Raw genomic sequence first — 13,998 nt, forward strand, 5'->3', positions numbered from 1 at the left:
AAGCTGGTACGGCTGTTGAAGGCCACGATGGATGGGGTGCAGTGCAAGGTGAGAGTATCGAACATGCTGTCGGAATCGTTCGAATCTCACCGGGGTCTGAGGCAAGGGGACGGACTCTCCTGTTTGCTGTTTAACATCGCTCTGGAAGGTGTCATGCGAAGCGCGGGCTTCGACATCCGGGGCACGATTTTCACCCGTTCTCTCCAATTTCTCGGCTTCGCGGATGACATCGACATCATCGGACGGACATCTGCGGCGGTGTGCGACGCGTACACCCGACTGAAACGCGAGGCCGACAGAATTGGATTGAGGATCAATGCGACGAAGACAAAGTACCTGCTTGCCGGGGGCTCTGACCGTGATAGAGCCCGACTCGGGAGCAGAGTATCAGTTGACGGCGACGATCTCGAGGTGGTAGAGGAGTTCTGCTACCTTGGTACGATCGTAACTTCGGACAACAACATGAGCAGTGAAATCCGAAGGCGCATTGTTCAGGGAAATCGTGCCTACTACGGGCTCCACAAACTCCTGCGATCCAGAAGGCTCCAGCAACACACGAAATGCACGATATATCGCACACTGATACGTCCGGTAGTCCTCTACGGGTACGAGTCCTGGACTCTGCTAACGGAGGATGCCAATGCACTCGCTATTTTCGAACGGCGGGTGCTAAGGACTATCTTTGGCGGTGTGTGCGAGCAGGGCGTGTGGAGAAGGAGAATGAACCACGAGCTAGCTGAGCTGTTTGGCGGTGCAGATATCCTGACGGTGGTCAAAGCCGGAAGGATACGATGGCTGGGGCACGTGATGAGGATGCCGGACTCATGCCCCACCAGGAAGGTGCTCGTCAACGATCCGTTCGGCACGAGGCGGAGAGGAGCACAGCGAGCTCGTTGGCTGGATCAGGTGGAGTCAAACCTGTCGGAGATCGGATGCAGCCGTGGGTGGAGGACTGCAGCACTGGACCGAGTTTCCTGGAAACGGATTGGCGACCAGGCCATGTCTACGCGACGTGCTCGACCATGAGCAGGCCAGAAAAGAAAGAAAAAAAAAAGAAGACATGCTCATTCTCAGTAACAAACGTCTTCTCAAACGTCACGAAAATGTCATTTTGGTATTATGACTTTCCGTTTGGCTCTCCGTTTGGCACATTCAGACGTTTCAAAAATCAATGATAACTTGATGTTCCACGGAAAGTAAAAAATTTGCATTACCTGTGCCAAACGGAAACCCCGTTAGAGAGACAATTTTCCGTCAGCCGAAAGCAACGGAAAGTACAATTTTCTTGAGAATTGATTATAAAAAAGTGAATGCGGAGGTGTTCACTTCTTTTGTAACTCATTATTCACACGAAATACAACAGTGGTGATGAGATTTGCGACTTCAAAACTCAAATTTTGTTAAAAAATCATACAGTTGCTTCTCTCGACGAACTGCTATTTTGAATTTTGTTTATGGTTTTCATCTTGACAGGTTGATTGATCCAAGAAAAAAGTCGATGAAGCTTTCATCGACTCTAACAGGGCTATTATGAAACGCAAACGGAAATTTCATAAACGGAAAGTCACAATTCAAACGGAAAGCAAATTTGCATTATGGTTGCTCGTTACGAGCCGGCGACGAGAAATCAAAAAAATTTGTAGCTGTCAGTTGTCGCCGCATACAAGTATGCTCCGTTTGTTTTTGGCTTAACGGGTGTGCGGAATGCAAATTTGCTTCCCGTTTGGTTAGAGTGTTTGTGACGGAAAGTTTCCCGTTTGTTACTGAGAATGAGCATGATAAACTCACCGAAGTTGGAACTAAACGAGGTAAGATTGCTTAGCAACAGTACTAGGCATTGAAATTGTCGATGGAGTGACAGTTCTGCACGACAATTGGCAGAGCACCTGGTTTGTTTGGCTGTTCACAGCGCGCTGCCAAAGGTAAACTTGTAGTTTACTTAGACGACCGTGCAAATAGACGTAGGGCGACATTTCTCGCCGCGACTTTTCTCGTCAATATTCGATGAAATGCGATGAAAAGTCCATATATAAAAAAACAGCATCAAAACGTCATTTTCATAGAAACACACAGAAATATTTCAACGAAGCAGCCACAGAAATGTCTCGCCGAGCGATTTGCTTTGTTTGCAGAATTGAGCTACTTTTGAGAAATGTCGCGGCGCGAAATGTCTCTCTACGTCTCTTTGCACGGTTATGAACAATCAAACCTGCCAAAGCGAGAAAGCATGTTGGTTTGGCTGGTCGGGGTGTAACAAACAGCGGTTTTTTTGTATGCACACCAACACCAGTATGTGTGGCCCAACGGCACGCCCTACGGACACCTTGTAGGGTCGTGTCAAATTGACAGCAGACAGCTGTCTGCCACCCAAGACGCATAGCCACTCAACATGCATAAATAACGAACACAAAATCAATTCACAAACTAATTTGCGATTTTACGACACAACATCAACAAGAAAATTAATCACTATTTCACACGCAGCACACAGCACCAATCGTATTTATCGGTGTGTAATAAACGAAGCAATTTCCATAACATGCACCGAAAGTTTTTATCCTCACTACAAACTCAATGTGCTTGCCGAAGCAAGCACGTAGTGCAGGAGAAAAACTAACACCACACATTTATGGCACGGAAAGACAAGCACAACACTCATTTTCACAACTGCACTTTTCACACTGGATAAAACAACGCGCATGAATGCAAACTTCCGCGCATTATTCACGCACAAAAGAATACAATATTTTCTAACTACCACAACAAGTCCACTCCGCACTTAGCACACAGCAAACCGCGTCAATATCAATGATTGCTGGATGTCAGCCTACACATACAATCAAAGGATTCGTGTTTGTACACGAGTTTTATAGCATTTCCCCAAGGTTTTCATGTAAAAAGTGCTGACATTGCTAGTCGGGAATCGCTTCACAGTTAACGACCAAAGTGGGTATATAAGGAGGTGTAGTCATGTAGAACATTTAGTAGGAAAAAGAGGATCGACCCCAGTTGTCAAATCCCATCCGTTTGTTCATGTGTGTTGGTGAATGGCAAATGATTACATCCGTATTTATATCGTTGCCACAATCAAAACACTGATGATCACATAAGCGGTAAATGCGTAGAGTAATGTGTAGGATCCAGAAGAACGACGACACGGCACATTCTTGGCCGAAGTTCCACTCAATACTTTACAATTATTGTGGGCACCTACTGCACTTACATTGATCGTCAACAATAACATCACAGCCTTCATCGGTATACATATATCGACCCCTGCTGTCAAACTGAAATTCAAAATGGCAATATGTCAAATGCTATGAATACACCTCCTTATATACAGTGGCGGATCAAGCTTGTCGGAGGCCCTAGGCGGAATGGTAATTGGGGCCCAAAAAAGTATAGTCGAACTGTCGTGAAACTGAATTAAAAAAAAACCGAGAATTTAACTGTTTTTAAAAGTGCTGACCGGGGGAGGAGTCATTTTTGGAGGCCCCTACAACTCCGCAAACGATGATGGCCGGGGGGGGGGGGGGGGGGGGGGGGGGTGCTCAGTGACCGTTAGCCAAAACACACTCGCAAACCTGTGGTTAACGATATGGTTTTCAAGGAAGAACAACCCATTCAAAGCGCTGGGGCCTCGGCTATGCATATGATTCCTTGGAAATCGTTCGTTCTGGGTTTAAAGGGGCCCCTGGCAGGTCCACAAATTCACAACCTCGTCACCGCCGAACCTGTTATCCATATGATTCTTTGGAAAAAGTTCGTTCGTGGTTTTAAAGGGGCCTCTAGTGTTCGAGTTCGATAAGTAGTAGATGAGCGGGTGGGGGGGGTTGTTTCTGCTCGGGTTCCGATATGTATGAAGTTTTCTGTTGTCTTTCGGGGCCCCTCCAAACGACGAGGCCCTAGGCGGCCGCCTACTCCGCCCACCGTTAGATCCGCTGCTGCTTATATACCCACTTTGGGTATAGATAGCAGGTCCCGACCAGCCAAACCAACATGCTTTCTCGCTTTGCCAGGTTTGATTGTTCATAAGACAGAACGAGAAGGTATGTTGATATTGCTACCCGGGGTGGGAACCCACAAACTTCTAATTGGTTGTCAGCATGTCTACCGCGTCAAACCTATGAGCCCACCTAGTCTCTTTACCCACTTTGGTTAACGACTATCAGTTCATCTGTTCGCGATACAAATGGCATGCAGTTTTTAACGACTTTTGTTTAATTCTAAATACTGTTACATTTTAACGACTTTCTTTCGCGATCCCGGCTGTAGTTATTTGCCTATGACAAGTAACCATCATACGACACCCAGAACATTGCAATTCCCACAGTTGTCGTCCAGACCGAACCAGACGACAACTCAGCAGTTCCGGACCCCGTTCGCCATCCGACACCGACATGCCACGCTGCATCAGACACCGCATCGGACATGATCCAGCGGCACCAGACACCAGCTCAGCGGTTAGGCCGAACAAGTAGCACTAGCTTAACATTAAAATCAGTTTGTATTTAGCAACTCAAGTGTGCATATCGAGGAATTATTAATAAAAGTTTTTACTCTAAATTAATGAACCCACGTCGCCCACATTATTACAGTGGCTCCCGTTGTAAACTGGACACCTTGGATTTCGACCGACACGTGGGGTTCAATGCTTTATAAACCATCAACAGTAACAATTCTCGATATTCTGACTACTCACAGTGCTAGATCTACTCTGTAGCTCTACGAATGTGCTCAAAACGGAATCAAAAACGATACAATAGCCTTTGAAATACGAAAAATGTCTACATTGTCGCACGCTCGCTATTTCGTTCGCTTACATTTACAGCTGGACACTTTGTATTTGATCCTTTTTAATTCAAGTAGTGGTTTGTTTGGCGAAGTTAGTTTTTGGAAAAAATATATATATGCAATTCATTCTTCCTTTATGCTTTGGGGATGCATGTCTGCACAAGGAGTAGGAGAGCTGCATGTTATCAAAAACATTATGGACCAGCACTGCTACATCGACATTCTGAAGGAAAGACTTTCTCGTAGTGCTGAGAAGTTGGGGATAGTTAATGATTATATAGGCGCCTGGCAACGGTGTATTTTGCAAGCGCAAAATTTTGCAAAGCACTCAAATTACATTTGCAACGACTAAAATCACATTTGCAAGCGTGAGTTCGTTGCCAAGTTATTTGCTTTTGCAACTACGGTAACTCACGAAATCACTCACGGTGTCGCTATGACTACATACACTCGCTAAGCAAACTGACAGTAGTTTGCAAATTGCAAGAATTTTTGTGCGCTTTCCAGGTTTCTTGCAAATGCTTGCAATTTGCAAGAATCTCATGTGAGCCGTAAATCCTGCAATTTGCAGACTTTTGCACTCGCTGTTGCCGGGCGCCTTATCTTATATTTGGCTTGGCAAGCAAGAATATGGCTTTTGTATAATTGTCCAAAGGTGCTGGATACACCTGCTCAGTCGCCGGACTTAAATTTTATTGAACATTTATGGGCTGAACTGAAGAAAAGTGTAGCTAAACGCAGAGTAACAAGCCTAAAGCAGCTTGAGCAAATTATTCAAGAAGAATGGAATGCAATTTTTTTAATTGCAAATTTAAATTAGTTGTAACTGTTTTTTTGAATTTTTTAACGAAAGTAATTACGAAAGTACGAGTACGAAACTAACCTAACAGTATAAACGGAGAAAGATAGAGCGCGTTATTGAGCTAATGTAATGTTACATGGAAATAAAACAGACGCAATTAAGGAGTGGACTAGAAAGGACGTGTTTCATCTGAAACGAACGAATCTTCCACCAGTGTGTTTCACCGGGAACGGGCCCGGTTGATCAAAAGACCCCATCATATTTTATAGAGGCTTTAGGCTTGTTGGATGACATTCGCCTCGTTAGTTTGTATCATTTACAATTTATTCCCTCAATTTATCATTCTCTTAGTTGGTACGGATATTTTACAATTAAAGATCTTTCGTTCATTTTCTTCATTATTCGCTAGGATATAAGCTATGTTATTTCATATTTTGTGTAAAATTCTTTCTTGGTTGTAGCCTTCGAAGTCTGCTACTATGTGTCTTATTGTTGTTTTAACCCCGCAGTACCCACATTTAATCGGTTCAGATTTTGTTATATTATACCCGTGCGTAATACGAGAGAGCCCAATTCTTAGTCGCTTGCTCTTGATTGCTCTATTGTTTAATGTGGTATGAAGCAACGGATCTTTTGATGAGTCTAAGCTTGTTTTCCTTTAAATTCCCCCATTCTTCTTGCCATGCTTTTATTATTCTTTTATCGGCCCATTTCATCATGTCTTTTCGGGAAAGATGTTCTTGCAGTTCTGTTTCTTGTTCCCGACCTTTATTTGCTCCTTGTCCGCTTCTTCATTCCCTTTTATCCCACAATGGCTAGGGATCCAGCAAAAAGTAAATTGAATGTCGGACGGAAGATTTTCTAAGGCCTGGATGTGGGGGTCCTTAGATCTTCCTCGTTCTAGAGCGGCCAAGACACTAGCGCTATCTGTAAAGATAGCATTAGGTTTGATGACATTTGTTGCCTCTTCTGCAGCGATGATCATAGCAATGGCTTCTACCGAAAAAAATGCTGGTATTAGCCTCAATCCTCATACACAAATTGTCTAGACAAGTTGTCAAGAACGGGTGGTTTGGATCATGACAGTCGTGTTTGTGATCTGTTGGAAAAATAAAATTTGACGAAAGGCAAGCTTACAAACAAACTGCCAAGATTGGGATCCTTATACACAAACGGAAAGCCGAAACTGTCAAACAGCTTTCCGTTAGCTTTTTCTCACGGAAAGGCGCCAATTTCAGAGTGTTTGTAATATTTTTGTTATATTTTAGTACAGAAACTATTGGAATAAACAAGTATTTTTGTAAAAACATAAATTTATGAACATTTATGAATGAAAAAAAAATTAAATATGTTTGCTTGTGGCTGGCAAGATTCCGCCACATCGTACTGTTGTTTCTGCTCAAGAAAGTACTGTTTTTGTTACTGCTTCTGTTGTTGAATGGTTACCGGATACCAGTTGTTCGGTATTTGCATGAAATGTTAATTTTCTTTAATTTGTAACGGTCAATATTTAAAATTATATCTTGTTTTGACAATTTGAATTTCGAGCTCGAAATAGTTGACAGGAAATAGTTTCAGGTAATAAAATGTAGAAGTTTGAGAGCAGTCGGCTCAGTTCACAGACAGACGCGAAGGATAACGGACAAGGTCCGTAACCGCTAAGTGAATTCAAAGAAAAAAAAACACAACGTAGGGAAAATAAAGAGAAAACAACCCCAAAAGTAAAACCTTATTATTTTCCACGAAATCAAATCGGCGCGACGTAACATTTGGTGCCGTGGGACCTGGATAGAAAAAAGTGAAAATGTCGCTAACCTCAACGCTATTAGCTAGAGGTATTCAAACAATAGCTATGGCAAAGGAGGAACAAGACGGTTTGATACGTTGTCTAGCGAGGCTAGAACGTTTCGTGGAAAATCCTACTCCAACGAGCAAAGAACAAGTCGATGCTCGTTTGAAACGGCTCGAGCAGTGCTGGGACCAGTTTCAAAAGATTTCAAAGGAAATCAATAGGTTGGATGACGTTAAGAACAAGCGCTCAAACAATGAAAAATTCGACGATTTTGACGAACGTGTGATGGTGTTGACCGGGAATCTGAAAAGTATGCAGTGGTGCAAAAAAGAAGAAAGCGCTAGTGATTCGAAGAAACTATCGAAGGAAACCATAAAACTTCCGAAGATCGTGTTGCCAGAGTTCACGGGAAAGTATGATCAGTGGTTGCAGTTCAGGGATATGTATGAACAAATGATACACAACAATGAAGCTTTGTCAAAGGTTGAAAAGTTCTATTATTTGAAGTGTTCTTTGAAAGGCGATGCTTTGAAAGTGATAGAAGGTTTTCCTATATGCGCAGTTAGCTACGACGCCGCTTGGGATGCTATAGTGAAGCGTTTTGCAAATCCATATTTGCAGAAAAAGAGGCATGCAAACGAGCTTCTCAACTGGCCGCGCATGCGGAAGCTTAACGCAGTAAGCATAAATACTCTCATCGATGGCTTTGAAAGGCATACAAAGCTGCTTCAGCAACTCGGAGAAACTCCATCAATGTGGGGCGTTATTTTAACGCAGCTTCTAACATCGAAGTTAGATGAAGCAACGCAGCGTGAGTGGGAGCGTTCCGTGGAAGGCGAAAACGAAACAAACTATGCTGATTTAATAAAGTTTCTGCGCGGACAAGTCAGAATTTTGGAGGCTTTGGGTGAAAATAAGTCGGATCAGAGAACCCAACCGGCAGTTGGGTTAAACACTCCAAAATTTACTGTGCACGTGGCAACGGGAGAAAAGAAGACAAAGTGTAGTGTTTGTCGTGAAGAGCATTCTACGGCTAAGTGTGAAAGGTTTCTAGCGGCTCCGGTAAAAGAACGACTCAAAATAGCGCGTGCGAGTGAGTTGTGTCTTAACTGTTTGGGCAAGGGCCATTATAGGAGCCAGTGTTCGTCAATCGTGCGCTGTCGAGCTTGCAAAGGAATGCATCATTCCCTTTTACACTTGTGGCTGCCTAAGAAAGACGATGTTCCAGGCAGATCTGTGCAAGCAAGTGAGATGAATAATGGACCATTTCAAAACGAAGTACAAGGTACTTATGTGGAAAATGCGGATCTGACTATGGCAGTCACCAGACCAACGGTTTCTTGCGGAGTGCTTTCTACAGCATTAGTGAGAATAAAATCGCGAAGTGGTGAGCTATGTGAAGCAAGAGCCTTATTGGACAATGGTTCCCAAGTGAACATCCTGACGGAAAGGCTATGCAAAAAACTGAATTTGATTCGTCACAGTAGGGAAGTGAAATTGATCGGTATTGGGCATTGCGAGGTCAGCGGTGAAGCTGCGGTTACAACCGAGGTGTTGTCGCAGGCGACAGAATATGCAAGAAAAATGGAATTCTTAGTGCTCGATTGTATCACGCAAAGTCTGCAACCTGTAAGTGTGCCTACGTCATGTGTGCCCGAGAATGGACAAATTGCTGATTCTGGATGGAGCAAAGGCGGTGAAATAGACATTCTTTTAGGCTCACAATACTTTTTTGAGTTTTTAGTGTTGGACGGCGGCCGGCCTAAGATTCATAAAGTAAGCGACGAGCATCCCTATTTCGTAAATACCGTTTTTGGATGGGTATTAGCTGGACCAAGACAACCCCGGCATGAGCCATCAGCTGTTTGTTCCCATTTGAGTCTAGTTGACCAAATAGAGAGGTTTTGGTCGATCGAGGAGCTACACGAGGGAAAAAGATTGACACAGGACGAGCAGGATTGCGAGCTGAGCTTTGTACAGTCACACTCTCGAGATGAAACTGGGCGCTACGTAGTGAAACTGCCAATGAAGATCAACGGTATTGAGATGCTAGGCGAATCCCAATCGATGGCAGAGCGCCGGTTTCTGCAACTGGAGAAGCGCTTATCTAAAGATAAGGTATTGCATGCAGAATATTGTGCTTCTTTTAAGCAGTATTTGGATCTCGGATACCTCAAGGAGGTATTCCCCAACACCAGTGAAGAGCAGTGCAATGCTAGGCTGAAGGCGTATCATCTACCCCACCATCCGGTGGTCAAGCAGGCGAGCACCAGTACCAAAATGCGTCCGGTATTTGATGGATCTGCAAAGACGTCATCTGGTTTTGCGCTAAATCAGTGTTTACTCAATGGACCCGTATTGCAAGACACATTGTTCAACATGGTGCTTAGATTCAGAATGCATCCAATCGCGCTTATGGCAGATATCGAGAAAATGTATCTGCAGGTCAGAGTTCATCGAGAGCATACATCTTTGCAGCGGATTGTTTGGCGATTTTCCGAACACGACAACCTCAAACACTATGAGTTACAGAGAGTCACGTTTGGTTTGACACCATCATCGTTCCTAGCGACAAGAGTTCTCTTTCAACTGGCGGCTGATGAAGGCGACCATTTTCCGCTGGGACAAAGAGCGCTACAACATTGTTTCTACGTGGATGATTATATCGGTAGAGCAGATAACGAGGACGAAGCTGTACGACTGGTGAGCGAATTAGTTGAACTACTAAAAAAGGGAGGATTCAACTTGAGAAAGTGGAACTCCAACGTACCATCAACCTTGCGAAATGTAGACGCAGGTGACAAAGACAATTCCAATCTAGTGAATATTGGGAATGCGGATGAAGTGAAAGCGCTAGGCGTATGCTGGGATCCGGAAGCTGATGAGTTGGGAATTGCGGTACAATTGGCTGAAGACGCGCTAATCGATCATCCAACAAGAAGAACAGTCTTTTCTGCCATAGCGAAGCTGTTTGATCCTCTAGGCATAATAGCTACAATTATTGCATGGGCGAAAATAATGATGCAGCGATTGTGGATTGCCACGAAAGAATGGGATGATCCCATACCTCACGAATTGGCTGATCAATGGAGCTTGTTTCAGAGACAGCTGAGTCACATTCGGCAAATAAGAGTGCCGCGGTATGTATTGTGTCTCCAGAAAACATCTACTCAATTACATTGTTTTGCAGATGCGTCAGAGGCTGCTTATGGGGCTTGCATCTATTTGCGGGTGAAGGGCCAAGAAAGTCTAGTAAAGGTCATTCTGCTAGCTGCAAAATCCAAGGTGGCCCCACTAAAGAAATTGAGCTTGCCACGTCTGGAGCTGTGCGCCGCTGTACTGGGTGCAAAACTATGGAAGACCATTTACGACGCGTTGAAGGATCAAACTGTGGAAAGTTTCTTTTGGAGTGATTCCACAGTCGTACTAAACTGGCTGAGAGCCCCGTCATACACTTGGGCTACCTTTGTCGCTAATAGAGTAGCGATGGTACAGGATTTAACTAAAGGAAATCATTGGCAACATGTGAAGGGTAGTGAGAACCCTGCGGACATATTGTCAAGAGGAGCATTGCCCAGTCAACTAACGAAGGAATGGTTCAGCGGTCCGAATTGGCTTTCAGATGAGAGATGGTCTTTTCCAGAGGATGTGTCTAGTGCAGAGGAGACTCAGTTAGAACGAAAGCGTCAAGTCGTTGTAACAACTGTTGAGGCTGCAGAACACCCCATACTGGATAAATATTCTTCCTATTGGAAATGTGGTCGAGTGACAGCCTATTGCCTTCGTTTCATACGACGATGCCGAAAGGAGACCGTTTCAACAGGGCCAATTTCTTATAAGGAGTTTAATGAAGCAATTCGACGCTTGGTGGCCACATTACAACGAATCGAATTTCCAGTAGAGGTGCAGGAGTTGGCTTGCGGGAGAGAGTTGCCGAAAAGGTCGAAACTAAGAAGAATCCGGCCATTTCTAGATGGTGAAGGTGTTATGCGAGTTGGAGGACGGTTTTCGCTGACGAACATGAGATATAACACCAAACATCCGATGATTCTGCCAAGCAAATGCAATCTTACGAAGATTATTGCAAAAGCATACCATGAACTGTCGCTCCATGGAGGTCCTCGACTTACCCTTGCAACCATGAGGCAGGATTTTTGGCCGATTAACGGTAAATCACTCGCTAACTCGATACACAAGAATTGCCTAGTATGTTTCAAGGCAAACCCTAGGCCCATCACGCAACCAATTGGCCAGCTGCCAGAGAAAAGGGTGACACCAGCAAGACCATTCTTGACGACGGGGATAGACTACTGCGGTCCTGTTTATCTCAAGCCGGTTCATCGTCGGGCAGCTGCACAGAAGTCGTATATCGCAGTTTTTGTATGTTTTTGTACCAAGGCGGTACATCTCGAATTGGTGGAGGACATGACGACTCCTGCGTTTCTGGCTGCGTTTCGGCGATTTATCTCGCGTCGCGGATATCCCGTCGATGTTTATACGGCCAATGGTTTAAACTTTAGAGGAGCTCAACGAGAGCTTGAGGTTTATCGTTTAATGAGTATAGACTCATTTAGGAATACTGTGCAGGAAGATACGCTAAGCAATGGAATAAGGTGGCATTTTATTCCTCCAAGGGCTCCCAATTTCGGCGGGTTGTGGGAGGCGGCCGTAAAGTCGGCAAAAAAGACATTGAACAAGCTGTTTGTATCCCAACGACTATCTTTTGCGGACATGTGCACGGTGTTAACGCAGATTGAAGCTCAGTTAAATTCACGCCCACTTACACCTTTATCCGAGGATCCAGGAGAGCTTAATGTATTGTCGCCCGGTCATTTCTTAATAGGGGAAGCTTTGTTGAATCTGCCAGATGCGAACAATACTATGATTCCAGAAAATAGATTAAAACATTTTGAAAGATTGCAACAGCTCGTTCAACGGCATTGGCAGCAATGGCAAAAGGAATATTTGTGTGAATTGCACAACATAAATCAGAAGATGCGATGTGCTAGAAAGGTAGAAATAGGACAGATGGTGATCCTGAAAGAGGATGCACTACCAAGCGAATGGTTTCTAGGCCGTATAGTAGGAATTCATCCAGGACGCGATGGAGTAGTTAGAGTGGTGACGCTGAAAACCACAAAGGGAGAATACAAACGGCCCATAACTCGTATATGCTTACTACCATCAGACGAGGATGAATAGTAGTTGAATAATTTTACATTATTTCAAGGCGGCCGGTATGTTCGATATTTGCATGAAATGTTAATTTTCTTTAATTTGTAACGGTCAATATTTAAAATTATATCTTGTTTTGACAATTTGAATTTCGAGCTCGAAATAGTTGACAGGAAATAGTTTCAGGTAATAAAATGTAGAAGTTTGAGAGCAGTCGGCTCAGTTCACAGACAGACGCGAAGGATAACAGACAAGGTCCGTAACCGCTAAGTGAATTCAAAGAAAAAAAAACACAACGTAGGGAAAATAAAGAGAAAACAACCCCAAAAGTAAAACCTTATTATTTTCCACGAAATCAAATCGGCGCGACGTAACACCAGTAACTACTTAGACATCCAAACAGCATATAATTATATATGAATAATTTTATGTTTTCGCTCAGAATATTGCATATATTTAGAAACAACAAGGAGCCTAGCTAATCTATTTGTTCCCTGAAATTTCTTCCACAATTTCCAAACATTTGGCAAACACCACGGAGGAAGTGGATTGAGCAATCGCTAAATGGAAATCTTTTTACTTTGATAACTACCCTCAGCTAGAAATCCCAGCGTAACTTCCGACATTTCCTTTGGAGTAAGGCGCTGCTCTGGGATTTGTCGTATACGACGAACGACAACGACAAGTTTTATGGGTGCTCTAGAATTTGTCGTCACACAAACTGTCAAACAGAGAAGGGACGTAAAACCGTAATAATAATAAGAAAAACATCAAATCATCAAACATACAAAACCAACAATAAAGCGTCCTCAAATCTGAGTTCCATTGCCTAAACTTGTTAGACTGGCCGCTTTAATTAAAATTCAGTTACAAATGATGCACATTGGACAACTTGCGTCCATTTAATTTCTACTGCAACAATTTGTTCTGTTTTGACAACCAAGATGCACGCTTTGAAAGATGTGCTTACGACAAGTTTTACGAGGTTTATAGAAAAAACAAATTGATTTGTATAACGACAGATGTATGATCATGTTTTACAGGATTTGACAGAGCACCTTCATACAGCTTCATACGTTTGTATTTGTCGTTCGTCGTATACGACAAATCCCAGAGCAGCGCCTAAGCCATTTTGCCTTAACCGGCGGAAACTTTTCCTTGAATGTCAAGGAATATTTCCTTCGACACAAGAAAATTTGTCCTTAATCTGTAATTAATAAGCACGGCATTGAACAAGTTAAATATTTTTTGCACAAATATTTCGCATACATAACTCACGCTTGGGTGGTAAGTTGCAAAGGGTCGATAACACTTCGAAGGAATCGGCTTTGTTGTGCCAGATCTTCCGTTGTTTCTTCTTCACTGTTGCTATCATCACTTACGTAGCAGGAGAAAATCATTTAAATGTTTTAAACAATTATTTAACAAACAATCT

General features: G+C 43.4%; 1 protein-coding gene across 1 annotated transcript in view; it reads left to right on the top strand.

The window, feature by feature from the left end:
* Window positions 1-726: 726 nt before the first annotated feature.
* Window positions 727-13,998, top strand: part of LOC125762953 (uncharacterized) — a 54,566-nt gene continuing 41,294 nt past the window's right edge. Inside the window, exon 1 of the mRNA XM_049425615.1 lies at window positions 727-840. The gene's annotated coding sequence lies outside the window, so the exon portion shown is untranslated. The remainder of the gene's footprint in view (window positions 841-13,998) is intronic.

This window comes from Anopheles funestus, chromosome 2RL (genome assembly GCF_943734845.2).
Source record: "Anopheles funestus chromosome 2RL, idAnoFuneDA-416_04, whole genome shotgun sequence".
Taxonomy (NCBI): Eukaryota; Metazoa; Arthropoda; class Insecta; order Diptera; family Culicidae; genus Anopheles; species Anopheles funestus.